Source organism: Nyctereutes procyonoides, unplaced genomic scaffold (genome assembly GCF_905146905.1).
Source record: "Nyctereutes procyonoides isolate TBG_1078 unplaced genomic scaffold, NYPRO_anot_genome, whole genome shotgun sequence".
In the NCBI taxonomy this organism is placed as follows: Eukaryota; Metazoa; Chordata; class Mammalia; order Carnivora; family Canidae; genus Nyctereutes; species Nyctereutes procyonoides.
In genome coordinates this window covers 4,532,617-4,557,905 of record NW_026575030.1, presented here as the reverse complement: position 1 = coordinate 4,557,905, position 25,289 = coordinate 4,532,617, and positions in this window count along the sequence as shown.

The following is a 25,289-nucleotide window of genomic DNA, read 5'->3' as shown; positions in this document are numbered from 1 at the left end:
ACTTGCCTATGGTTCAGCATAGCTTGCTTGTCCCAAATTGCAATTCCCCTGCTATTCCAGAGTAAATTAATTTTTTTTTATAAATTAATTTTTATTGGTGTTCAATTTACCAACATACAGAATAACACCCAGTGCTCATCCCGTCAAGTGTACCCCTCAGTGCCCGTCACCCATTCACCCCCACCCCCCGCCCTCCTCCCCCTCCACCACCCCTAGTTCATTTCCCAGAGTTAGAAGTCTTTATGTTCTGTCTCCCTTTCTGATATTTCTCACACATTTCTTCTCCCTTCCCTTATATTCCCTTTCACTATTATTCATATTCCCCAAATGAATGAGAACATACACTGTTTGTCCTTCTCCGGTTACTGTGGCCAAGTTCAAAAAGGGTGTTGCCTGAGTTCTCCTCCGGGATTTTGATGGAATCTTGTCTCACATTTAGATCTTTCATCTATTTTGAGTTTATCTTTGTGTATGGTGCAAGAGAGTGGTCCAGTTTCATTCTTCTGCATGTGGATGTCCAATTTTCCCAGCACCATTTATTGAAGAGAGTGTCTTTCTTCCAGTGGATCGTCTTTCCTCCTTTATCGTATATTAGTTGACCATAAAGTTCAGGGTCCACTTCTGGGTTCTCTATTCTGTTCCATTTATCTATATGTCTGTTTTTGTGCCAGTACCACACTGTCTTGATGAACACAGCTTTGTAGTACAACCTGAAATCTGGCATTGTGATGCCCCCAGATATGGTTTTCTTTTTTAAAATTCCCCTGGCTGTTTGGGGTCTTTTCTGATTCCACACAAATCTTAAAATAATTTGTTCTAAGTCTCTGAAGAAAGTCCATGGTATTTTGATAGGAATTGCATTATACGTGTAAATTGCCCTGGGTAACATTGACATTTTCACAATATTAATTCTGCCAATCCATGAGCATGGAATATTTTTCCATCTCTTTGTGTCTTCCTCAATTTCTTTCAGAAGTGTTCTATGGTTTTTAAGGGAATATTTTGAGAACCATTTGAATGGTAAATGGTTCTCCAACCTTTTATTTTCAGGTTGTAGGTGTCCTTCTGTCTAAAATGAGTCTCTTGTAGACAGCAAATAGATGGGTCCTGTTTTTTTATCCAGTCTGAAACCCTGCGCCTTTTGATGGGGTCATTAAGCCCATTCACGTTCAGAGTTACTATTGACAGATATGAGTTTAGTGTCATCATGATATCTATTTAGTCCTTGTTTTTGTGGATTGTTCCACTGAACTTCTTCTTAAAGGGGAGTTTTAAGAGTCCCCCTTAAAATTTCTTGCAGAGCTGGTTTGGAGGTCACATATTCTTTCAGTTCCTGCCTGTCTTGGAAGCTCTTTATCTCTCTTTCCATTTTGAATGAGAGCCTTGCTGGATAAAGTATTCTTGGTTGCATGTTCTTCTCATTTAGGACCCTGAATATATCCTGCCAGCCCTTTCTGGCCTGCCAGGTCTCTGTGGAGAGGTCTGCTGTTACCCTAATATTCCTCCCCATGAAAGTCAGGGACTTCTTGTCTCTTGCTGCTTTAAGGATCTTCTCTTTATCTTTGGAATTTGCAAGCTTCACTATTAGATGTCGAGGTGTTGAACGGTTTTTATTGATTTTAGGGGGGGATCTCTCTATTTCCTGGATCTGAATGCCTGTTTCCCTTCCCAGATTGGGAAAGTTTTCAGCTAGGATTTGTTCAAATACATATTCTGGCCCTCTGTCCCTTTCGGCGCCCTCGGGAACCCCAATTAAACGTAGGTTTTTCTTCCTTAGAGTGTCATTTATTTGCCTTAATCTGTCTTCATGGTCCCTTAATTGATTGTCTCTTTTTTCCTCAGTTTCCCTCTTTGCCATTAACTTGTCTTCTATGTCACTCACTCGTTCTTCCACCTCGTTAACCCTCGTCGTTAGGACTTCTAGTTTGGATTGCATCTCATTCAATTGATTTTTAATTTCTGCCTGATTGGATCTAAATTCTGCAGTCATGAAGTCTCCTGAGGCCTTAATGCTTTTTTCTAGAGCCACCAGTAGCTGTAGAATAGTGCTTCTGAATTGGCTTTCTGACATTGAAGTGTAATCCAGATTTTGTAACTCTGTGGGAGAGAGGGCTGTTTCTGATTTTTTCTTTTGAAGTGAGGTTTTCCTTCTAGTCATTTTGCTCAGTGCAGAGTGGCCAAAAACAAGTTGTATTGGAACACGGGGGAGTATCACTGGTCCCTCTAGCTGGTCTTCTGGGGGAGGGGCCTGCTGCGCTGATTTTCAGGTGTTAGCACTTGGGGGAGCTGCTCTGCCCCTGCCTGCTGCAGGGCTCAGCGGGGGTTGTTTACCCCGCCAGGCCCCAGGAGGAACAGCCCCAGTGGCTATGGCAGCTCTGGAAGCCTGGATTCAGCCTCCGGAGGAACTACGGGGCTCGGGGCTCTCGGTTCTCCGTCCGCAGGGCCTGGAGGCTCCGGGGCGGGGCCGCTGATCTGCTCAGCTCCGGGCAGGAGCGTCCTTGCTGTCCTGGGCCCTCCCGGCCTCTGCCTGTCCCGGGGGAGGCCGGATCCTGGGCTGTGTCCCGGCGCCCTGTGCTCCGGGGCCTGCGCTGTGGGATTCGCGCTCCCGCCCCGCAGCCCCCTCCGCGGAGCCGCCGCCCGAGCCCCTCCGAGCTGCTCCGGTCGGTCCCGCCGTGCGCGCTGCAGCCCTTAGGGAGCTCGGCGCACTCCCCTGCGCTCGCAGGTGTCTGTGAGTGTCCCCGGGAGCCCGAGGGCATCCCCGCCCTCCTGGGTCCTGCTCCAACTCCCTGCGAGCCCCTTTCCGCCCGCCCGGGAAGGTTGGTGCAGCTCCTGCTCCTCCGGGGGACGGGGCTCTCCTGTCCTGGGGACACTCGCCCCGGCCTCAGCCCGGCTCCTCGCGGGGCCCCTCCCCCTCGGAGGCCTTTTGTTCCTTTATTTCTTTTTCCCCGTCTTCCTACCTTGATAGAAGCGCGGACTCTTCTCACTGTAGCATTCCAGCTGGTCTCTCTTTACATCTCAGGCCGAATTCGTAAATTTTCAGGATGGTTTGAAGGTTATCTAGGTAATTTGGTGGGGACAGGCGATTTGGGGACCCTGCTCTTCCGCCATCTTGCCCCTCCCCCCAAATTAATTTTTTAACTTAAATAAAATTGCTCTTTGTTCTGTTTAAAGTTAAAATGGTCAAGAAAACTCAAACTGAGGAAATAATTTTTAGATTCAGAATCATAAGCCGTCATGAGAAATATTAAATTTAAAAAGTGGGGGCAGCCTGGGTGGCTCAGCAGTTTAGCGCTGCCTTTGGCCCAGGGAGTGATCCTGGAGTCCCGGGATTGAGTCCCGCATCAGGCTCCCTGCATGGAGCCTGCTTCTCCCTCTGCCTGTGTCTCTACCTCTCTCTCTCTCTCTCTCAAATAAATAAATAAGTAAATAAATAAATAAATAAAACCTTAAAAAAAAAAGCTGGTGGGGCTGAGGATAGTTGGCAGGAAGAAGGTAGAGGAACCTGAAGAAGCACAGGTAGTCAGGGAAGAGATTTTAAGATATTTTTTGAGCTAGGGTAAGGAGTTTGAATTTTGTTATAGATGTGTGGAGATAGTTTGTAAGCATTTGTATGTGGAGGGCTTTGGGGAGGAGTGGGCACCGTAGTGCATTAAGCAGGAGAGTGGCAAAATCTTTTTAAAGATCACTCTGGTATGTAGCAGTTGAAATGTTTGATGTAAATCTTGGAAGCCAGGAAAGCTGGTTAGATGTCCGGCTGTGGTCCAAGCAAAAGACAAGGGTGATTTGGTTTAGAGCAGTGGCTCTCAATGGGAAAGAGGGACATTTCCCCAGAGTACATTTGTAATGTCTGGAGACATTTTTGGTGGTCATGACTGGGAAAGGGGAGGTTGCTACTAGCATCTAGTGGGCAGAAGTCAAGGACATTGATAAACATCCTGCAGAGCACAGAACAGCCCCTGCAAAGAGAATTATCCAGGGTCAACAGAGACAACTTCATGGGTTACACCCTGTGCAATCTCATAGGTCCCCAAACACATTCAGGAGGTAGCCACACCAGATTTATTGCTCGCTGCCATGAAATTCTTAATAATCTTATCTTCGAATGCTTCATTTATGAATTAAGTCCTTTGGGACAATGAAGCATGCCTCTAAGGAGAGGAAATATATGCATTAAGCATGTCCTCCATCCTTGCTGGCCCACTGACACATAGGGTTTGCCATTCTTGATGAGCAACAGAGCTCTGGTGACCTGTGGAATTTCAGGAGACTCAAAGAGAATAAAAGATAACCATGTTATGTCTATTATTGAATAAGAAGAGCCTAAGAACCTCAGGTGACCACACTTTCTGTTTGAAATAGTTTCCAATGCACAAAGATGCAATGACTTCCTAAAGCAACACACATGACCAAGAAGTCGTATGTATGCTCTCTGACTCGTGTTACTGTATCATATTAGCTACCAACTTATTTGAAAATAATGGTATTTGAAGGACAGTGAAAAAAAAGACAACTCTTGTTTCCTTTTTCTTTCTCTTATTACTCAGAATGCATTGGGAATGTACACATGAGGAAGCAAAGTAAAACTAGTTGGGTATTGTGCAGCATTTCCACTGTTCTGGTAAAAATAAAATACATATGCATGCACAGGTTATAGAATTCTACTTGTGTAGTTTCCATGATTCTATGTATGAGTTAAATGCTCTCAAATTTACATTTAAAACTGGCATTGCACGATGTAAAAATGAATGGTAAAACTTATGCTAATAATTTAACCTTTTCTCTTTGCTAGAACAACATCAAATAGAAAAATAACACCATGACAAGAAAAGAGAGAAGCTGCAGAAGATAGGAAAAAGCTCTATGTTTTAGTGGCTTTAATGTCACATTTTCCTTGCATTTTGAATAAAGGACTTCATATTTTCATTTTGCACTGGGCTCTGTAAATTATGTAGCTGACTCTGGCTCCAAACATCAATAATGTCAAAGTTGAGAATTCCTGGCGTAGAGGATGTCAGGGAGGACGGAGAAAAGTGGACAGATATAAGATTTGTTCTAGAGGCATAGTTAACTGGACTTTTTAATGAAAGCACTGTCAAGGAGGAGGGAGCAAGGGTAGCTAGTTTGGGGCTTGAGGAACAGGTAAAGTAGTGGAGAAATTATGTGATGACATATATTATCTAATTCAACCCTTATAAGAGTGACATGAAATATACATCATTTTCCTCATTTTATAAAAGAAGGTTAGAAGTGGTCATCCAAAATTGCAAACTAATAAAGGGCAGAGCCATAGTTCAAATCCAAAGACCTTGGAGTTCAACGAGAGCGTGTCCTGGCTACTTTGCCTCCCATAATTGGAAATTCGCAGGCTGAATGAGGCTCGCTTACAAGTTATGGAGCCTGTTGTGAATGGAAGTCTGTGGAACACAGCAAAGGACTTTATTCCTTGTCTGCTCTGATCTGTGGATTTCCCCGCACTGCTGGTGATGCCAATAATGAATATCCCTTTCACTGTGTCTTGTCAATTCATCCGTCTCCCAATATTGCATAATATCTTACAGGATAGTTACAGAAATTGAGAAATATGAGTGTATAAAAGAGAAAGTATTTGCTGTGCCTTTTCATTATATTATATTCTGTATTTTACATCATTCATATTTTTCTTTATAAACTCCTTGTCAAATATTTGAACAGTCATTTACTTTATCTGTAGTTTGCAAGAATACTGAATATAGTAACAAAACTCTAAAAAATGACCAAGACATTTCACTTTATAAAAATTCAAAGTATATAAATATATTGGAAGTTCTAAAAACTCATTCTAAAGTGTCATATTCCGCTACACATACAATGATACTCAGATTTATAGCTTTAAAGATGCCCTTGTCTGTTTCTTATTATATATACATATATTTGAAAGTAATTGATATTCTAATTAAAGTATCTCTTTAAATTATACATGCCTCCCTTCTACTAGTAACAATAAAACAGCATATGACATAGAAATGTGTTTATGCCAAGGATTTCAGTAATTCAACTGTGCAAAAATGAATGTTTCATTATTTAACTTATGCTAATTTCTTAACTGTCTCCACCTGTTTATTTAGATAACCATAGCCTGAATTTTTCTCTGAATATTTGGATCAAGTTCTGGTAAGCTGAACTGCCTTACTCCTTTTCTTCTTCTCCAAATTTGTTATTTCTCATCAAGCACACTGCTGAGAATTTGGGCTGAACTTATTAGTTTCTCAACAGAGCTTTCAGTGTCCCAGGAGGCAAAGTAAGATTTATTCCAAGTCAGAACCAAAATAAAGATATTAGTTTTAGTTCTGCAATAAGCTGCAGTAAGGAAAAAAAAAACAAACAACAACAACAAAAACCCTTAGCAGCTTGCATTATGGCACTCACTATGCTGTGCTATAATTTATTCATTTACATGTCTGCCCTCCCATTAGGCTGTGAGGTCTTTGTTAGTAGAAACCATTGTCTTTTTTTGTCTTGTTAGATCTCCTCTTCTATATAATGCCCTGCCCATTATAGGGGTTCAATAAATGTCTGATAAATTAATGAATATTGAAAAAAAGCATTATATGACTGGCACCAATAACCCCCAAACCTTTAATAGTTACTTCTGACTCCGGGTCATTGAGGTTAATATGAACTAAAGGCAAACTACAAAAATCCAAATTATATCATAGAGCCATACTTCCTAACAACATTTTCATGGAAAAAATGAGACCTAGCACCCAAATTGCAGACAAACTATGTGTTACTGGTATTTGTTGGTATTGTTGCTGTTGTTGTATGAAGATGTGACTTTGAGGACTGTTTGATCCAACATATTGGAATAGCCAAGAAACCACCAGCTCCCTCTCCAGTAGTACAAGGGAAAGTTTAATAATAGGTGTTCTGGATTCAAAGTGCCCAAGGTCAAAAGCCTTCTTCTCAATTTGTAAGCTGTGTGGCAGTGGGACAAATTAATAATATTAAGCTTCAATTTCCTTACCTATAGAATATAGGTAATAACAGAATATATATCACAGAGGTGTTGGGCCTTCCAAAATTCAGAAAGAAGTGCTGAGTACAGTTCCAGGCACATACCAAGAGCTTAGTGATTGTTAGCTTTTATTAGTTTCACATAATAGATAACCTTTGGGCCTTTCTAGGTTCAAAGTAAACTCTATTTCCATTATTAGATCTTTCTTAGAATCCTTCCAGGCACTTTAATTTCTCCCTTTCCTGATGTGTACAGCACATTTTGATTGGAAAATGATTTGGGGCATTTAGAAATTTTACAACACCTTGAATTTCTTTGTAATTACTTTATGGGCATAAGTCTTATTTCCCCAATATTACTTGCCTATTATAAGGATTTATGGAGTGTTTTGTTTTGTTTTCTGAATAGACTCATGGCAGCAACTTCTCCAAAATAGGGCAAAATCCAGGTAAGGCAAGGTCCAAATATGAAAAGCTAGAGGGTAAATATTTACCTTCTCATAGGGAGCATTGATAACTGTAACTAGGAATGTGATATGTACATCATCTTCCATAAGGCAATAAATTAAAAACAAAGAAAAGTAGTGAGTGCTGTTTTAACTTGAAAAAGAAAAAAGAAGGAAGCAAGAAAAAAGGGGAGGGGAGAGGAAAAAAAAAGAGAAAGGAGGGGAAATGAGTGGGAAAATTTAGAGAGGGAGACAAACCATGAGAGATTCCTAACTCTGGGAAATGAACAAAGGGTTGCGGAAGGGGAGGTGGGTGGGTGTGGTTGGGGTGATTGGGTGAAGGGCACTGAGGAGAGCACTTGATGGGATGAGCACTGGGTGTTATACTATATGCTGGCAAATCGAACTTCAATAAAAACAAAAACAAAATGAAAAAAAAGAGAAAGGAAAAGAAAAAAAAAGAAAAGAGCAATGACACAGCTGACATTTGGTTCTCTTTGATCTTATAAGAATATTGCCTGTGTCCTTTAGGGGTTCACATTAATTTAATCAGCGAGTGCTACAACAAACCCAACTAAGATGTGCTAAATGTTTTATTTTCATCAGGGCTTTATGTTGATTAAAGATCCTGATGGATATCATATAATAAGAAGAAATGTATTTATTTTTTTAATGATTTCATGTATTTATTTGAGAGAGAAAGCACAAGCAGGGGGAGAGGCAGAGGGAGAAGCAAACTCCCCACTGAGCAGGAAGCCAGATGTAGGGCCGCAATCCCAGGACCCTGGGATCATGACCTGAGCCAAAGGCAGACGATTAACCAACTGAGTCACCCAGGAGCCCTGAGGAAATGTATTTAAAACAGGCATTTATCTGTTGATAAAATGAATTTTGTATTAGTTCCATGAGCTAATACAGATGTTTCAGTATCCCTAAATCCTATATTTACCTAACCACTGAAGCCCATTTTTAGCAAAAATGGAAACTCATGTTCTGTTATGACAATTAAAACCTCATATTTTCTTGAGATTCTGTAACAATCACCCCAGAGAGGTATCTTCACCTTTAAATGTCTCCTCAGTCTATTGTATATTCCAGCCAAGGATTCCCCTTCCACTTTTCAGCTATCTATACCTTCTATTGCCCAAACAATAGACCATCTATTCTCCTTTATGAAATATTTTATTACTATAAGGAGTAAAAATTTCAAACTACATACTGCCATTCTCATCCCTATATGGAATCACTGTTGTGTGTTTTGCAGTAAAATAGGAAATATAATTCATTGAATGTTTACTCTGGATCAAGTATGCATGCAGTGTTTTTCATGCATTATGCCATTTGCTTCTCACCAAAGAATTTATGAGAAGGAGGGATTATTATTATAATCATTTTACTAAAAAGAAAACTGAGGCCTTGAGAAGTTTAAGGTAAAAATTAGTTAATACAAAAATGGATATTGAAATAAAGTTAATGATTATGTTATATTTCTACTGGGAAGAACAAAAATAATGGGTTCAGGGTGACAATGTTCTTCAATGAGAACCATGTCCAAGATTAGAGGAAGAGCCAAGAAAGCTACATGTTTGAGAGAAGCTTCATTTAGATTCTTACACACATTGGGAATGAATTTTATTCTGACTTTTCTTGTACAATTGTGACTTTCTACTGTCTCTTTCCCTATGGTTAAAAATCTTCAAAGAGCTGTGTTTGTTCTTCAGATGAGTTATGAAAAGTTGTAAAAGACCACATTGCCCTCTGCAGTTAGACAAAAGCCCAGGGCTTGCTCTCTAAAGGCCATAGGTGAAGGTAAAGTGGAGTCTGGTCAGTCAGCTTCTAATGTCCATAGAACAAAGTCCTCTAAGGGGGCAGAGACGGTAGCTCTGGAGGTGATCTAGGGACCACCTGGAACCCTGCAAGTACTCCTGAATGTGAAAAACCAGCAGAAAGTCCTTGAGTTTCCACCTTCCCTCACCATCTCCCTCCCTAATTCCCACTACCCATCTCCCCTAGTTAGAGTTAGGCTCCCATATTATTATACACTTATTTCATCTTTATACTTTTCACACAACAGGCGATAACAGCCCACATATTAGTCAGTGATATGGCCTGAATTGTGTCCTCCAAAAATACGTATGTTGATGTTGTAACCCTAATACCTCAGAATGCAACTGTATATAGAAAGAGGGTCTTTAAATAGGTAATTAAGTTACAATGAGTTCATTAGTTTGGTCCTGAATCTGAAGTCCTCATTAAAAAAAAAAAAGAAAGAAAGAAAGAAAAAGAAAGAAAGAAAGAAAGAAAGAAAGAAAGAAAGAAAGAAAGAAAGAAGGAAATCTGGACATAGATACAAAAGAAAGACAATGTGAAAACATAGCCATAAGACGACTAATCTACAAATCAAGAAGAGAAATCTCACTCAGAATATCCCAACACTGCTGACACCTTAATTTTGGGCTTTTATCCTCTAGAATTCTGAGAAAATTAATTTGTATTGTTTAAACCTCACAGTCTATGGTACTTTATGGCAGCTTTAGCAAACTAACAGTCAGTCACCCTCACTGGATTTGGAGCACCTCCAGGGAAAGAGCTGTGGGTTTTATCTATAATTCACCTGCCAGCTAGTATAAGTTCTAGAAGGTGACTAATATGTATTTGTTGAATGAATGATTTAATAAATATCTATCATAGATATTACTGCATCTGCCTTCACCACTATCTGCTAGTGAACTTAGAGAAATAGCTGGTTAGTTATCAACCCTAGAATTTGGTGATTTCCTGCTTGTTTGCTTATTCTTTCATTTTTCCTTTTTTTAATTCCTTTCTTTTAGATGCAAAAATAAATTCCTAATCGGCAAAGATGGGACAAGGCTTGGATCACCAAGAACAACAACTTTCTGAGTTCATACTTGAAAGCTTTTCTGAATATGATTGTAGGGTCTTATATGAAAAGCAACTTGGAGTAGTCCCAAGGAAACTACAGAAAGCTGATGAACAATCTTGCTTTGGGTATGGAAATGCAACTTTAGAGTAAGAGGTGTAATGGAAGATCCAATTTATAGTAAACACTGATGTCTACATGCTGTCACGGTTAACTATAATCAATCACGTGATAATGAGTTTCCTTATGTGGTGCTCATTATGGGCCAGATACTCTGTGGAGTTTTATATTGGCTAACTCATTCATTCTCACCACCCCTAAAAAATTACAATCATTATTCCTATTTAATATTTCAAGGAGGGTACATAACTTGCCTAAGTACACATGGCTAGCAAAGAGAGAGGCCAGCATTATAACCCATGCATGTGGGCTCCAGAGCCACTACTTTCAAATGCTTTATCCCTGTGGCACATACTTTTGTTGCAGCTAGTCCTTCCAATTTGTAAAAAAAAAAATTTTCTTTACAAATATATATACATATATATATATATATATATATATATATATATAGTACCTTTTAGTCCAATAAAAGCCGAAACTCATTCCTTACTGCTTATTTCATAAATAAAGCACCATGATGCTCTCAGCCATCAGTTGATAATCCTTCCCAAGTAAAATAAAACTAACATCTAAATTCAATAAATATAACAGCAACTTTCATTGACTGAGTGCTTTCTATGGTGCAGACACTGAGCTCAATCTTTTCATAAACTTCCTTAACTCTCCCAGCCCTGTGAGGTAGGTATTCTTATTTTCCCATTTTGAAGCTGAGGAAACAGACTCAGATAGGCTGTCTAGGTTAACAAATTCCCACAGTTAACAAGTGTCAGAGCCAACCCTGGCTGACCCTAAAACTCATGATCATAATTACTGCTCAAGATTAATTTAACAAGTCTTTAGACTTCACATTCATCTTAAATCTTAGCTCAAGTGCCCCTGAAATTCCTATCAGATCTAGGTGTAAGGTTTTGTTTGTTTTTTTCCTGCTAGGGTGGGGGGGTCCATCTTCCAGATTTACCCTGGATCTTAGGACTCATCTCAATTTAATCTAGCAAAATCAATGTCCTGTCATTTGCTTGCCCATACTAGGTATGTGTCTTTGGCTTATTCCTTGTCCCTTCAAGTTGGTCTCATGATTCTCATGTGATAAACAGACCATTTCTGGCACTCTATCATGAACTGAATTGAAAGTGAAGGTGGTACAATGGGGAAAATAAAATCACCCTTGGAGGATTAAACTACAAATCAACACCTTATGGATGAGGTCAAAATCACCTTAAGATATAGTAGTTCTTTTAACAAAAACCTCTCAAAATACAATTATCTCAAGGCTGGCAATATTTAACTGTGACTACATCAAAAGATATATATATATATATATATATATATATATATATATATATATATTCAAGTGTCAGTCAGAAAAACAGATTGGTTGATAACAGAATATGGGAATAGCATGGGGCCAGAGACAAATCCATTCACTGTTCAAGCAGTTCCTGGGAGAAGGGATCCAAATCAAAGACTCAGCCTATATAGTTTTGCTGGCAAATAGTTCTTTAGATAAACACCTTAGGTCATAATTTCTTGAAGCTCTTGAATATTCAAATCATAATGAATTCACTTTGTGTTAACATCAAGCAACTTTGACCATAATTTGGCTTTAATGTACTGGGCCACCAGGAGAGAATATTGACTAGGTGATGTGACTATCACATTTCTCTGGTAGTAATCTATCTAACTAAAAATTAATACCTGGCCATTCTTGTTTTGAATATAATTTCATGAGAACTGTCTTAATTGGACTCAGTGTTCAGATCTAATCAAGTGTGAGATACTCCCAACAAGATTGAGTTTCTGAATCTGGGAGCTAAGGGTCACATGTGAAGCCTGGGATATCTGATCCAAAGGCCTTTACTGGTGACACCAAGACCTCATTTTCCTTTGGATAGCAACATCCTGCTATGCTTTTGGACTTCTTTAGAAGGGAAAAGACCAATCTGTCAGGCGAATCTTACTTCCTTCCACAACATAGTATAGGCATGAAAAATGGTTTCAGTTTAGCAAGCTGTAGCCTGGTGCATAATGAGACATATAGTCATAAATAAATATTCTCAAAGTTTGTGCAAGATCATATTAAGACAGATGCCAATGCTCATAATTGCAATACACTGCATATTACTGAAACTTTTCATAAAACCTAATGAGATTTTAACTTATAAGGAAAGAGGCATAAGGAAAGTTGTAGCAACATAATTGGATGACACTTTCTGCCCAGAGGGCAAAAGAAGCTAAAAAGCATAACTGGTATTTGTGTTCCTAAAAGGAAAGGATTTGGGAAGATGTTTAAAATCCAATAAGTCCAGTTTTGATTGCATTATCTTTTGAAAACTAGAATGAAAATCTTTGAACAAAGGGTTCCAGAAAGGGTAATTAAAAAGTTCCCACCACTCAAATCATATTGAATAAGATCATTCAAAAGGTGAGGCTCTTCTGTGCTGGAAATGAGAATCAGGAGTGAGCTAAAGAGACTCTCTAACCCAGATTTCGATGTGTCTGAGTTCCCCCCCAAGAATCTTCTTGTTTTAGAGGTGGCACAAGCCCTGGAAAAACAACTCACTTTGATTAAAGACAGAAGTAAACAAAGATCTTGAAGGAAGCAAAGAAATATAATGAGTCTTGTCTTTCATCTTCTGTACTTTATTCATTAATACAAACCACAAAATTCTTCATGGAAAGAAATTAGTTACATGTTGGGTCAAGGAGGGAACCAGTGACAATCTCCCCTAACCTAGAAAGGTGTTCAAAGTGAATATTTATAAACTAGTAAGGAATAAAGCCTGCATATGTGAATGTGATAATATTTGAACTGTTAATGAGCCTTTTAATACTCTTAGAGGAGTGTCCTGTCTCCACTTTTAACCACAGAGGTCAAGGGAAGGTTAGTGCAGCATATTTTCTCCTTTCCTTAGATCACAGGCTACTAAATTCTGTGAGATGAATTTACCACTTGTTCTATTCCTTGCATATATGACTAGAGTAGAGGCTTTACATTTTGCTTCTTGACTTCACCAGTTAGCTGTGTGACCCTGGGAAAGTTACTGAACGTCTCCAAACTTCAACTACCTTGACAATTAAATAGGCATAAAAATATTTACTTTTGAGAGGTAAATAAGATCAAGATTTTAAGGCTTCTAACACATTATCATTAAGATTCCATAAAGCTTCATATTTACTACTAACAATGTACATATCTTTCCACAGGCAACCTAAATATTGTAAATTATATAGCACCTCTCATATCACACTTTCCAAATAGGATTACTTTGCACAGAGTATATAGAACATATGGTATTTTTCACATGTATATTAACTTATTAGATAACAATACAAAAACACAAGTTCAGAGCCAGAATAAGAGCTCAATACACAGGTTTGTTTTTGTTTTTGTTTTTGTTTTCTCATTAGCTACTATATGCCCCAAAGGTGAGTAAAAATCTAGGATGAGATTAATAATCATTCTTTCTTTGCCATGATTTATAAGTGTGATTATGTTTTGAATAAATAAACAAACTTTTAAATAAAAGAATGTATTAGAATTGGGCAGGTGTCAAGATTGGCTTTATTCTGGTTAAGTTTTCCTAGTGGTTCAGAAAAGATTTTCAGAGTAATGAAGCAGAAATAGGTGTATCAGAAAGTTAATCTTCCTTCCTGTTTCCTCCCCATCATGCCTAAGACAACACCCAGCCAAATGGGATTGCTATTTGGAATAGAACGTGTCCCAGCATCTCCTCTCTCACTTGAATATTAATGTGAAATGATTAATGAACCTGTTGCCCAACATGTTAAATTAAATAACAGTGAAGAGATTAAGAATGTCTTTCCCATTATTGAGTGCTGCATTTTAAGTTCTAATGTGTAAAGTAGACCATTAGTTTTCAGTCAGGCTTTGTAATAGATTTATTTATGAATTTATCTCACCTTTTCTGTAAGCAACTCATGCAGCAAATATTTATTTTTTTCTTTCTACTTAAAGAATTGAAAGCTTGTTCCACCAGTAAATAATGCAGATCTCTGACTCTGAGATTTTTACATAACTGTCATTTTCAGACCAATTAGTATGGATAACTAAGGCACTCCTGACTTAATGCTTCACCTTACTTCTAAGACTCCTGCAGTGAAACTGTACTCTCTCAGGGTGTATATAAACCTAGAGGTCCTCAATATGAAAATATAATTGATAATCACAGTACAACTTTAATAGCAGCCGTCACTGTTTCCATAGAATCAGATAGTCGAGAACTTGTGCTTACAATTAGAATAGATATAAAAAGTGTCCATCTCCACTCCTCAAGCCTAGGATGATTTACTATTCTCTGCATATTTTCCTAGATTTTATTATTTCCTAGGATGACCTTTCACATTAGAAAGAAACCCTTTTATGAAAAAAGAAAACCCTTCTCACATCATTTCTTAGGATGACCAGTTGTCTCCCAAGAGAGAAATGTAAGAATTGTTTTGTGAAGATTGGGTCAAAAAGTTACCTACAGCAAAATGAATTTAAATAATTGCCATTTATTTTTCAACTGATGTTTATAATGAATCTAATAAAAATCAGATGTATTAGGCGTATTAAAGATTTCTCAATATATAGGAATGAAAGGATTCATAAATTAGATGAATAAACTACAAGAATGTGTGTGTGTGAGAGAGAGAGAGAAAAGACTAAGAGACAGAGAGACAAAGAAGATGAATAAGACACTTGCAATCTCATTTTCAGAAATTTTTAATTTTTTCCCCAGATAATAGATTTCAAATTAAGGACTAGGTATTTGCCACTCAAATAGGGCTTTTCAGAGCATTTTAGTTATTCGTTTACTTGACAAGTTACATGAGGTGCATGTCTTGACAAAACAGAATATTGTTACAACTCCTATTTATCTAAATTAATATGGGGTATTAGGGAAAATTAGTTTAAATGTATCCTCCTTTCATTCATCTAAGTAGTACTGGAGCCAAACAAGAGGACTTTCATAATCACTTCCTAGATGGGTCACTGTACAGCTGGAGAACATTACAGAGTATCTCTTTGAATTTAACTTTATTAATCACTTTGAAATTGTTCTGAGAGCTCTTTCTAGTGTTAACATTTTCATGTCAATCTCTGGAAATTTGCATTTGAAGTGTTAAAAGTAGAACAGGATGTGTCTATTCAGGTCCTAAGCTTGATTTTGGCCATTTTACTTTGGGAGTCCTATTGCCTAAACAAAGATGTCTAGTGATTTTATAATTTAGTTGCGTGATAGCAGTGGTTCATTCTTTACTTCTATACCCTAACTTGGTTAGGGTATAGAAGTTCTTGGTTCTAAAGAACTTGGTTCTAATAGTTCTTGGTTCTAAAGAACTACAGAGGAGAGGGAAGTCTGTTGTGTGGAACGTCCCCCATGACTACCTTTCTTCCACCTTTAACAACAAGCTAGAGCTAGAATTGCAGAAAGAGCTACAAGGTTCATAGGTGATACTGCACAGGCGTGCACACTACCATACAAATTGACTTCCAAACCTGATATTACTCTTTTCAGCAAACGGTTTCACAGGCCAAACAGCTCCTGTTGTTCTATGGGTGGTCAACTACATGCTCCCTGACTCCTCCCAAAGTTCCCTATCAATAAGTAAAGCAGCATGAGTGTAGGCTCCCTCTCCAGGAGCACAATCCATGGAATGCCTAGCTGTGATGTGTTCAAACACACTTGTCAGTGGGACTGAGTGCTTTCTCTCAATCTCCTCCTGTAAAATGGTGTTTCATGATTGGACCGTATGAGTTGTTAATGATGTCCCTACCCTCAATCTTGATGACTGTGGGGCTGCTAAGGAGGAGGTGTGGTTCTTTTGGGAAACACTATATTCCCCATGCTAATGCAGTAGCTGGATAAACACTCAAGAACTGTTTATGCATCATTGTGCTTATTTCAAATGTCACATTGGTAAAATAAATCTATACTACAAAAAAGTGAGAAATGTAGATTTTATTGGCTTCCATAGGAAAATAAGAGTTTATATCTCATGGGAATACTGCAAGCAACTTAATAAAACTCTCTATTAGACATTTCTGTTCTTTCTCTATATTTCTCTTTTAGCATCAGCTCTTTTGTTTTTAGTTCATTTTTTTCTAAAACAGTATTTCCAATATCCTCTATTATCTTAACATTTTAGCTCTGTCCTCAAATTGCTTGTCCCTTGAGCAGAATAAAAGTCCTTCAATTAACTGAACTGACATTCCCTAGAAGGCAGATATGCAACCAGCTGCATGATGCAAACATGACTTTGAGGCATTGAGCCCCACCCCAAGCAATTTATCAAATTACTCATCCACATCTTCCCCTAGTGTGCAAAGGACAGGCACAGAAATAACAAAGCCACAGTTGGGGGGCAGTGGTGAGGGGGCAGCTTTGCACTGCTAAGAAAAATAGTAATTTCTCCTTTTACTTCTAAATAAATAAATGGAAATACAAACATGGTATCTTCAACCATGGCTGTAACCTTCTAGTATCTAAAGAAGTAGTTGAACTTTGGCTGATTTTTGTCCTGTCTCAAATCACACAGTAGTGAAGACATTCTGTCTGTACTCATCAGGGTTAATTTGGGGAAGCAGAACTACCATGATTCTTATGAAATTATGAATTAGACCTTAGACAATTTGGAAGGAACTGGGGAGAAAAAGGCCAAGAAAGGGAGCAAAATCCTAACTATCCCATATGCTGGTTATCAGGTCAGAGCTGCAAACAAGATACATGTATGAATGCATGAAAGGGGATGATGAAAAAGTCTATGACAGGTTTGGGTGTTGTGGCTCTGAGTTTGCAGCCTTTTGGCCCTGAGATCAATAGCTGCTCATCAACATGGATGGGAATTGGGATGGAGAGCTGATGGTGAAGACAGGGAACCCACCAACACTATGCTGTCTGTCTCTCACTACCAGAGGACATGATGGCAGTTGCTTTACTTCACTTTCAATCAACTACAATCCTTGAAATAAAGGATCATACAGGAAAGGGATCTACAGAAATGTAATTCCCAGAATAATCAAGTTCACAAGTAGAACAACCCAGTACACTGTCCCATGAGGAACTGGATTCTAGTTAACCTGTTTCTTGGCATTTATCCAGAAAGCTGGTCACCTCTCTTAAGTTGGGTGTTGGTAGCCATCAAGGCACAGGATACCTGTTTCAAGGGGACACATGCAGCACTGAGAATGAGTCAACCCTGGGGGCAGCCCGGGGGGCTTAGCGGTTTAGCGCCACCTTCAGCACAGGGCGTGATCCTGGAGACCCGGTATCGAGACCCATGTCAGGCTCCCTACATGGAGCCTGCTTCTCCCTTTGCCTGTGTCTCCGCCTCTCTCTCTCTCTCTCTCTCTCTCTCTCTCTCTCTCTCTCTCTCTCTGTCTCTCATGAATAAATAAATAAAATCTGTAAAAAAAATAGTCAACCCTGAAAATTAAGACAGATATTTTGATTTCATTATGTTCTTTAGATGCCTGTGTATGGATGTGTGCATGCGTGCACAAACACTCATGCACATGCACACACATACACAGACACTCACTGGTAAACCTACCTGCTACAAATCCTACCACAGTCTTTGGCACATCTGAGGTGCTTAAATCATGTTTATTGAATAACTGAGGGAGCCACACAACAAACCTATAAAATAAAAATGGATCTTTTGGTCATAAAATGAAAACTCCTAATGTATAATACCACCTGACTGGGCTTCGAGCAGCTAGTAAAATGAGAAATTTGTTTATTATAAATAGTAAATAAACCTCACACATCATAGCCTGACTTTTGTCAAATATCACTGGTGCGTTGACACGGTGCTTGTTCAAATAATCTTCAACCTACATTTCTTCTCTTCTGTTTTCCCATCTTTCACATTTATTCCTGATATATTTTTCTCACCAGTTTTTATCTCATCTCCCTTTTGCTCATTTTTTTTGTCCTAACTTTGTCTGCTCTTCATGTAGCCTCTTTTTCCTTTTATCATGGCCCCCAAATCAAAGAACCATTTTAATTGGAATGTTTGATTTCACAGGAGAGAGAATCACAGTCCATCTGCCAAAAAGGGTTGTCAGCATCTGGTTCCCGGGTGTAAGATTTAGTTTTTTTTCCACTCTGCTAGCACACACATCGCCAATATTGTATCATACTGTTCTGACATTGGGGGGAAATAGCAAAATGCAATTGCAGCATCTTATGATGGAGAAAGAAATTCTTTTTATCTTACATGAGCTGTGAGTTCTTAGTCTTTTTTTTTTTTTCCACTTGGACAGTTGTATGTGATAGCTTTCCAGATGGAGTTGTATCTGCAGAGTTTTAAAAATCTATTTGGTTTTGCTTTTGTTCTCTCGGACTTTAAAATCTATGTTTGGTGCTGCTGTCTGTAATAATGCTATATTGAGAAGAGGAATTTTGATGTAAGTAATAAAATTCTGGATTTGTTTGTAGGCATTTTTTGTTTTAAAAAATAGCTAAAGATCATTGGGCTTGGAATAAGAATATGAATCAACCTTTGGTTTTGTGCTATATGCACTAAAACTATTTGAATTGATTGGTTTTAAAAATGATCACCTAGTTATTTTGATTATTTTGGTGGAGACACAATCTTTCTCCTTTTAGGATATTTTACTCTCAGGTAGAGGACACTCATTTTTAAGTGTTTTTTTCCTAAGCCCTATCTCTAAGTACCAAAGAGTAAACTATCCGGTCCCTTCAAAACAAACTACAAGTATCTAGTTCAAGCACTGTACATTATAGATGATGAAAATATGATCACAGAGAGGTGGTAATTAGGCATATTTCCCAGTGTTACTTAGCTATTTTGTGGAACAACTTACATTAGGAAAAATAAGAGCTGTATAAATCAGACACTGCTTAGTGAGGACTAACTTCTCAGACTATGGCCTGAACAAAGTCACCCAAGGACCACCTGCAGAAGCTGGTCAAATCAATCTTCTCGCTTGTTCACTCAACCTTATCTGGCACATGTGTTCCATGTGTTATGACTTAATATTGTTGATTGATTTGGCTCAAGAGTCTACTTGTTTAAATATTCACTGACTCTCTTTGATACTGGAGTGAAAAATAAATTAGGACCACTATAATGATAGTTTATGTATTTACTGGTAATAAAACTAATTTGATATTTTTGTGGTTGTTTGTTTTGTTTGGAAAACATAGTGATACTTTTCAGTTGGTTGAGAACCATATTCTTAACTTTTATGAGATTACTACTTCCCAGGGTTTGGCATAGTCTTGATGGTGTGGACTGACTCATAATAATCAAAGTTAGGTGCCTGTATCATGTGGGAGATGATAACCCATCATAACATTGAGTTCTGTAGCATCTACTGTTGCAGACTCTGGATTCCACATGAACACAGAGTTTGGCAATGGGAAGTGTGCCTAATGAAGGCTGGATGAGCCTACTCTCTGGCTCTGGCAGGTCTGTGGCTCCCTGCAACAAAGTTTCTAAGGAAATAATGGAGGTTAAGCCAGGGAAGCTCTTTGGACCTACATATTTTGCTTTTATAATAAAATATTTAGACTTAAACCATATATTCATAATAGAGAAAAGGTATGTTGTAGAGTTTGAAAGCATGGACTTCTGATTCAGGAGTATCTGGGTTTAAACCCTAGCTCCTCATGTGGAAACTTTTAAATAAATGAATTCATCAGGGAAAATGGAGAAAAAAAAAACTTTGTCTTAAGCTTATATAAAAGCTTAAGACATCCAGGAAGAATTTAGAGGTCAAATATCGATTGCCCCTGGGGAGGAGAATCCAGGGGCTCACAGACAGCATTGGGAGAAATACTTTTATCATATATTCTTTAATGTACTTTGAATATTGAATCATGAGAATGCATTACAATAAAAAAGTAAAAAAACAGGGCAAAATAAAGATGTAAGCTAAAGTGAAAAAAGGATGTAATATTCAATATAATAATGTCCACTAATTTCTGTCCCTGTTTCGTTATGCAGCCAAAGTTAAAGTTTGAAAATTTAATTTGTCTTGCTGAATTTCAGCTTTTCTTCATCAAAAAAAAAAAAAAAGAGTCCAAGATGTTAACAAATAAATATGTGCCATTAAGGTCAAATACTATGCTTATACAAAAACATCTTTACAAATTCTATCAAAAAGTCATATAAAATATAATTTTAAACAAAAGCATAAATTTTGAAAATAAAATTCTAGTTCTAGCACCAATCACTCTGTGGCCTTGGAAAATGTATTTATTCTTAATGCCCAATACCTCTATCTAAAAATGAGGCTATAGTATTTATTTTGTTGAGTTTTTTTTTCATCCTGATCAGTGTGCTCTTTAATCCTCATCATGTATTTCACCCAGCCCCCCACTTACCTTCCCTCTAGTAACCACCAGTAGAATTTTTGTGAAGATAAACATGGAATAAGGTAAGTACAGTCTCTAATGCAATGCTTAGCACATGCAAGTACTCAGTAAGTTAGTTAACCAGTAGTGATGTTATATTTAATATTATGATTTCATATTCGAGCAGGGAAAGTGGCCAAGATAGGGACAATCATAGAATCAATCATAAAACCACATATAACCTTAAAGAAATCAAAACCTAGAGAATGTGTGATTTTATTAACTCATGTAGTTAATTCCTGTAAGAGTTAAGATAAGTCTGATTTCCCAGTAAAAATCCAAGTTCTTTTGAATGAATCAATCTGTTACTTAATAGGTCTGCATAGACCCCTGTTCCCCAAAGTATCAACCAAGTTGCAGCAGCCAGGCATCATATAGAGACATATTAGAAATGCAGAATCTTGAGCCCATCCTAGACCTACTGAATTAGAAACTACATTTTAACAAGATCCCCAGATAATTGATGAAACATTAATGTTTTAGAAATCTAGGAATAAACTAAATCTAAAATTGTGATAATTATCAGCAAAACAATAAACTCGAGTAATTCAGGTAAAAATTGATAAGATTATGTGAAAACACCTAATAGAGAAGTGAAAAATGCCCAAAATCCCTTGTGAGGGAAAGATCCTAGATAGGTGGAGAGATGGATGGATGAACAGACAGACAGCAGACACAAAGACAGCCACAGTGAGACATATGCATATATTTTTTTTCTGTATTTTGTGGGAAAAGTATTGCACTAATTTTAGAAGATGTGAGTTCTATTTCAAATCAAATATAACATTATTGCTATATCTAAATCAAATAACTAGTTTGATTATTTCTTCCTTTGCACAATCGGTTGAAACAAATTGATCAGTTGTTAGAAAATAAATTTAAACCCACTTTCAATTAAGTAAAATATGAAATCTGGCAAAAATATGGTGTGGTCACAGGAACATTTAATAACCTACTGATCAATTAAATGATTAATTTCTCAACCAGTTATTTTGACACTGTGTAAACACAAGGTGAATATCAGATGCTCCTTCTGTTGAGATTTGTAACAAAGGATAATCTATACAGATAGACTCTATATGGGAACAAAGCAAAGGATCTGAATCACTCAGATATAATTCCCAGCTCTGCCTCTTAGTATACCCAGTTTCCTAAATTCCCTTGGAAAAGTTTCCATAACTCTTCAGGTGTAAAATGGAAATATTAAGAAAGCAGCTCACAGGCTTGTTTTGAGGACTAAGAACAGGCATAGAGTGCATTGTAAACATCATATGAGCGGTAGGTATAATAATAATTCTAATATTATTCTATGTCTTATTTAAACCTTAACAGAAACTCCACTCACAGTTGTAACACTCATAAAATAATCTGATCATTTTCAGAGTTTCAACGGAGAGTGCACATTTTAATTACTACTCTAAGTGAAGCACAAAGGATACTGCCATTTTTGCAAAGCTCTTTAAGTAAATGTTCATTGCGAACACAATTGACATACATTTTATTAGTAAACTATTGCATAGGAAATAGTGCAATCAACTTTGTTTGCTAGATCATGGTGAATTAATTCATAGACAAGCAAAATGCTCTAAAGTACCTTTTTAAAGAATAAAAGAGGAACAAAAAGTGAGGATACAAAGGGTACTTAAAATGTGTCATTATATCCTAGAATTTCAGGAATGGGGAATAGATTTAAAAAACTAAATAACAATATTAACTAAACCCCTATTTTTGCAGTTTCTTAAAAGTCATAAGACACATTTTTATAATTTTCCTCATTAAATTAAATTGTTACAGAGCTATGAGTTAGATATTTTTTATTCCCATTTTATACATGAGGAAATTGAGATGCAAAAGCCAAGTTACCTTCTCAGAGTCATGCATAAAATAAGCAGAAAGAGTTCACTACTCTGCACCTGCCTCACAAAAGTTCGGGAACCAGCTATCAATGTAGAATGGAATATCAATCTACTGAATGCTGATTTAAATAAGGACAACTGCTTCTTAGAGATTGTTCATCCATTTCATCTCTAAATTTCTTCATGGATTTATTTCAGTCAGGTATCTTACTTTTATTTTTTCTAACAGCTAACTTCTTCCAACCTGTGAGACTTCACAATGCGAGCATGACTAATACTTGTCCAAAATTCCCTCCTATGAAAGCCCAAGGAATATTTCCAGGGCCTGGGATGACTGTGAGGAGGTAGAGGAACTAAACTTCAGAGCATAGAGCCAACATCCAAAAAGGAAGGACAAGAAGTAGAAGAAAAACAGCTCAGTATAGAGTGTACTGAAGCATGTACCCAAGGAGGGTAGGCCAGTAGGTGCAGGCAATCTTACTTATCTTTAAATGATAAAAGTTCCCACTAATAGGTCAGGGATTCAAGAGACCAGCCAATAGGTTAGAAGATGGGAGGGCTCTGTAAAGGACAGTGTTATCCAAAAGCTTTTCTATTTTCTTTTCTATTCTATAACATCTTACACACACACACACACACACACACACACACACACCAAACCAAAACAAAACAGGGGCCTTTTTTCTAGATTACAGTATGGATAAGGATACAATATTTTTATATAGTGTATAAATGGATCTTTTATCAATCTAGAAGCACTACAGGATGAACTAGAAGCTAAATTCCTGTATACTAAAAATTAGGCAGGAAAAATTATAAGCTTTGGATTCAGAGGCACCTATCCTAGAATCCTGGTCCTCTCAATTTCTAGCTCTGGGTGATTTAAGACGGTTGCATCCCCTCTCAAATCCTCAAAGACTCTTTTCCTTTCAAAAATGAATAATAATATGTATCCAGAAAAAGTTTTGTAAGAATTAATTGCTATATTATATTTATTATAGTGGAAAGGTATGGGCACTGAAAGATACTAGTCACTACAGGACACCTGGGTGACTCAGTCGGTTGGGTGTTCAGCTCTTCTTGGTTTTGGTTCAGATGATGATCTTATGGGTCTTGATGTCATGCATCTTGAGACTGAGCCCCATGACAGGCTCCAAGCTCAGCAGAGAGCCTGCTCCAAAGATTCTCTCCCTCCAACCTTCCCCCATTCCCACCACCAGCCATGTGCACACCTCTTTCTCTCTCAAATACATAAATAAATCTTTAAAAGATAGTAGTCACTACTGCTGTATTATTATCATTGTCCAGTGAGTTTTATAGTTTGAAGTATAGAAAAGTGTACAAATCATATGTGTACAGCTAGAAGAGTTATCACACAGTGAACATATTGATATATCAAGAATGTAGATAAAGGAAGAATTAACTGTCTTGTACCTTCCCCATCAACTCAGATTAATCACAATTCTGACTTTTAATACTAGAGATTAGTTCTGCATGCTTCTTGAGATTCTTATAAATGTAGAATTTGTACAGCTGTCTTCTTTAGTACTTAACTTCTTCCACAAAATATTACATGTGTGAGATGTTATTGTATGTAGCAGTTCATTCCTTTTCATTGCATATAGTATTGTATTTGTAAAGATATTTATACTGTTGATGAGCATTTGAAATATTTCTAGTTTTTAGCTACTTACAAATAGTATTTCCTCAGAAAGTCTCTACTTAGCTCTGGTGACAATATTACACAGTTCTGTTCTATACAAACTTAGGATTGAAATTGCTGATCAAGAGAATGTGTGTATTTAATTTTAGGAAATGATACAGGGCAATTTCAAAGGGATTCTTCCCATTTACTCTCCCACTGACACCTAGTAAGAGTTTCTATTTCTCTGTGTCACAATCATAAACATGTGGTATTTTTAATTGTTTTAAGAAGTCAGTCATTTCTAGTGGATGTATAATGACATATCATGGAATTCTAATTTGCATTTCACTGATAACTAATAATGTTGAACTCTTTTTATATATTTATTTACCACTTCAGTATTTTCTTATATAAAGTTCTTATTGATGTATTCAACTCTTCCTATTTCTTGTCTTTTTGTTTTTTTCCTTTATCCTTCTGGTTCATTAAAAATTTTTATATATTCAGAATATAAATAATTTGCCACTTGAAGGAAAATATTAATAGTTTGTTCTGTGGCATTTCCTTTAGCCTCAGAGATGCCTAAAGATATGACCTTTGCCAAAATGCCTCACAACACTAACATTCAAGAAATTATCTGGGGTGTATTTATGTCAGATCTAAGATAACAGAACATCTCATCCAAGACTATATACTGAGACTAAGCCATTAAAAAACTAGAATTACCAAAAGAAAATTGCGTGGACTCATAAAATTTTAAAACTTCCTCTTATAAATTATTTCTATGATATAAGGTGCTGATTTTGGGGTGTGGCAGGAGTCCCTATTTGTCTCTAGTAAGCTGTGTGTGTTATCTGCATACTAGATAACAGGACAACCTTGGTATGTATATGAGAGAAGCACAACAGTACTTTGATATTTAGACAGCTTTAACATTGCACAGAGAAGAAAGTTGTG